Below are 4427 nucleotides of genomic sequence, written 5' to 3'. Positions count from 1 at the left end.
AATGTATATATGGATGTTGTTTCTTTTGCAAAATTTTACAACTGAAAGTGAAAAATGACATTTTTTTTGCAAAAAAATCGTTAAATTTCGATTAATAACAAAAAAAAGTAAAAATGTCAGCAGCAATGAAATACCACCAAATGAAAGCTCTATTAGTGAGAAGAAAAGGAGGTAAAATTCATTTGGGTGGTAAGCTGCATGACCGAGCAATAAACTGTGAAAGTAGAGTAGTGCAGAAGTGTAAAAAGTGGCCTGGATTAAGGGGGTTTCAGCTAGGGGGGGTTGAAGTGGTTAAATCCCTTCCTAGCCATACACCAGTGCCAGTGATAGTCTGACTCACTAGATGTGCTCCTTGTTCTTGCTGCTGTGCTTATTTAGATAGCTCTTTCTTCTGACCCTGGCTTGTCTTCTGAACTCTCTGTCTTGTTTGGTACTGCGTAGCCCAATAGGTTTTGACCCATTTACATACTACTCTGTATTGTGTTTGTCTTTGTTTTTTAGTCCATATCTGCACTTATTTAGCGTAAGGACCATCAACCAGTTGCAGTCTACTGCAAGTATGTAGGGTAAGCGGGCTGGGAACTAGACTTAGGACATCGTCCCCATGATGTTCCAATCCATTTCAGTGGTGTTTCTGTCACTTTCTGACCTTTTACAATGGACCAGGCACCTCCCATCTTCAGAGCAGGGGGTGCCTGGTTGTCTCCCATTGAATTCCATTATACTCGGGTGCTCGGTCGAGCATACGAATATAGCAATGTGTTTGGGCCGAACACACAAATACTTTGGTGCTCGATCATCACTATTAAGTATGCATCAGTGATTTTACTTTTATTTTTAATTTCTCTATTGTAAGGGATCGCTCTCTCAAGCAGGGTGGCGATGACAGATTCCTCCTCAGACAACGAGGTTAAAGTAAAATGGTGCTTTTTTTAGCACTTTATCACCAGCACAAACATAAACATAAACCAAAATAAACACCTGCAAATCTAAGCTGCACCTAATACATAGGTCTCCCTAACTCACCTCTAAGACGCAGTTCACACAGGGGGCGAGATCCAGCTTTACTTAGCCATACAGTCCAGCAGCCTCCTGGCTGTGACCATACCAATTCCTTTGGGGGGATATGGTTCAAGAGTCCTCCCAACTCTGACCACACGACACCGCTTTCCTCAGGCGTCACTGGGCCCCCCAAAACTCAGGCTTTCACACAGCCTTGAGTCCCCCCCCCCACCCTCCTGGGTGAGACCACACAGAACCTCTGCAGGCTTCCTTTTCCAAGTCCTCTCTCCCAGACTCATACACAGAGGGTTGTTTTATCCATCCTTGATTAACCCAGCAGGCCTCACCTGTGATCTCCTCAGCTAAAGGAAAAATGTGTACTGGAAGGGTGTGGACTGGTAAGTCCCACTACCAAACCTACCCAGCGGTCCAAATAAAATTCAGCCCAGAACAGAATCTAGACAAACCTGTCTCAGCAAACTACACTACAAAGCTGAAACCACTGCAGCTTTCTGGATTTCAGTTATCTCACCCAGCTGAGGTATTGTCACGGAAGGTGTACAGGAAACAAGACAATGCAAAATGAAAATATGACTCTAAGGAACAAAAGGGAGACCCCTGCATAAGACCTGGCACTCTCCCTGACTGCTCAGCCTATGCGAACACCCCAATGGTGGATGATTGCATATCCTCGTACCTCGACTATATAACACCTGAACACCCTACAATAGTGAGGGGACACGACCACCGGCTCCCTAAACTAGACACGGAGGGAGTCAGGGTCACCTGGGATCCAGCAAACATAAAATCACAAATGAATGTACAACACTTATCTTGTAGAAGACTGGGAAATAGGATCAGCATGCACATACACTCCAGGAAGTTGTATAAACCGCACACTAATGCATTATGGGGAGGAATTTAAAGGGATGCAATCAGTCCAACTACAAGACAGCTAAGAGAGGCTAATGAGATGAGGAACTGAAAACCAAAACAAAGAAAGCTCAAGGAGGAGGTTCTGAAAGGCATCTGTCAGAGCTTCTCAGATGTCTGGTTGTGACAGGTATCTGGGTGGGATATACATGCCTTCCAGCACTATACTGTACACATTACCACTTACCCCCCCCCCCCCCCCCCCCCGCCCTTCATCAGACCAGAGGTCTGGGCATTTTTTCACATCGCACAATGTCCCTGGGAAAATGGGAAAATGTGGCCAGTGTCACATTTTTTCCTTTATTCTGCCACACCCAGGCCAGCAGAGCTCGGTTTGTCACAAACACACTTTCTACCCAGTAGATAATATCTAAGGGACTCAGTGCCCATCTAATGGCCAGACACTCTCGTTCTACTCTTTCACAAGTGACGATGATGCGCTCTGTTATCTCGCTTTCTTTGACTCTCTTTTTCTTTCTCTTTGCCTCTGGGGTTCATGCTCTCTTTGCTTATTTTATTAAAAGATGGCATCTCTCTTTTTTCTTTACTCTCAGAGTTTCAGTCTTGGCTTCTGAAACTCCTTGAAGATGTTTTTATACAAGCAATAGGCTCTCTCTTTAACTTCTCTGGCTCTCGCACATGCTCATTCCCTTTCTTGGACTGCTGCAGCTCTTTACTGAACTGTTTGCCTAGTTGCTCCCAGTCATGGTCATGTTCAGACACTTTCTCCTTTGCTTTGCAGAGCTCCTTCAGCAAAGCATGGTTGTCGCCGCTCGCTCCTTTTAAATGCATATGGTTTACTTCTTCCTTCTTTTCAGCAGGGGTTTCCTCAGGCTTGGTGGCAGTTTCAGAGTCATCTGCTTCTTCAGTGGCTTTTCCACTTCTGTAGACTCTCCTTTAGCCTCATTTTTGGTCTCTGCTGCGCCTGAGGATTTCTCCCACTCCAGCTCATCTGCCTTAGCGTCTTCAGCCTTTGTCTCTTTGGGGTCTCCCTTCTCTTTGTTTGCCATTCTCATCCTTCTCGGGCATAATATAATTGCACTCTTAACTCCTCCCTTTCTTTCTAGTCGAGGTTGGAGGAACTGGGGATATAGGTGTCCTTATCAGACTCTTCATCTTCCTCTTCTGGCATTCCCTCCAGAGTGTTACCAAGGACATTGTTCTCCATTTGTGCAAGCTCCAGGAGAGCCATCCCATAGTAGTAGAAGGCATCAGCACACTGGTTGGCCGTCTCCCCATATTTCTTCCCCAGAAGGCTGCTGGCTTCCTGGAAAGCGTCAAAGATGGGGCAGATGCCTTTCAGGACCAGGTCCTGGCTACTCGCTGCCATGAGTCTCTTGGCTTCTGCATCCACATCAGCCCCATCAACAGCAGATGTTGAAGGAGCAGAAACCTCTTCCATCTCCTCTGCCTCGGCCGGCACCGACGCATCACCATTTCCAGACCCATTCTCAACAGGCTCTGGCTTGGACTTCTTGGCATCTTTCAGAGGACTCTCCTCCTCAGGTTTTCTATTTACCTTCTTCTATACTAGATGAGAGATGTCTGATACACAGTTGGTTCCCTGTACAATGCAGTCCCCACTCTTCTCTGCTGTAGCAGCAGATGTAGAAGTGCCGCCGTTCTCTTTTGGAATACCTAAGGAAGTTCCACTCAGGGTCTCTTCAAGTGCTTATTTGGAGTCTTCAATCTTCTCCTTGATATCAGGCAATAGACCCTTCAGAACATCCATCTCCTTCTGGGTCTCCCCCTTTAACTCCTCTGAAGCCTTCTCCAGTTGTTCTCCGAGGGCAGCTAGCCTCTTCTCTATCGTATCTATGTGTGAAGTGAGAGATGGCATTCTCATGTTCGCAGCTATCCTGATATGCCAGGCAGTCTTCCACTGCCGGGGTATAGTTCTCGGGCTCTATGCTAACTTCTCCCAGCTTGATCAGGTTCATGTTCTGAATCCGAACAGGCTATCCTTCATGGCCACGGTTAACGTTGTATGTCACCACACCTTCATCAACTCTGCACATGAGCACATGCTTATCCACAACTGGTACGTGTGGTACACCCTCTATCACTGCCACACCCTCCTGCACATTTATCACAGTGGATTCCCTCAGCTGTGTGCTCTCAACATCAATCAGCATTTTTTAATCACATACACTTAACAGCAGGGGGAGCTTCTTGCCTGATCACAACCTGCAAAGGAAAGGGGGTGTAATCATCATCATCATTACATATTTCCCAGGACCCCACATTTTCATTATGCAGTTCAATGAGCTTGCCAGGTTCACTCTGCACCTCATCTGCACCATTGTTTTCAATGGTCAGACTCATTTCACTTAAACCATTGTCTATACTGTGCATCTCCCTTACATCGTCATTTAAAGGGATAGGTACAGATTCCGCAGGAGTTTTGGCACTTACTGCAGAAGTGTCTCCATTTCCCAACAACTCCCAAAACAAGGGGAAATCACGTCCCAACAATATGTCATGCATGAGCC

At 46.1% G+C, this 4427-nt stretch overlaps 1 pseudogene; it reads right to left on the bottom strand.

The window, feature by feature from the left end:
* Positions 1-2947: 2947 nt before the first annotated feature.
* Positions 2948-3875, bottom strand: LOC122929058 (annotated as a pseudogene).
* Positions 3876-4427: the final 552 nt, after the last annotated feature.

This window comes from Bufo gargarizans, chromosome 1 (genome assembly GCF_014858855.1).
Source record: "Bufo gargarizans isolate SCDJY-AF-19 chromosome 1, ASM1485885v1, whole genome shotgun sequence".
Lineage (NCBI taxonomy): Eukaryota > Metazoa > Chordata > Amphibia > Anura > Bufonidae > Bufo > Bufo gargarizans.
Note: the sequence above shows the minus strand (reverse complement) of the source record. Positions and strands in the feature narration are given on the sequence as shown.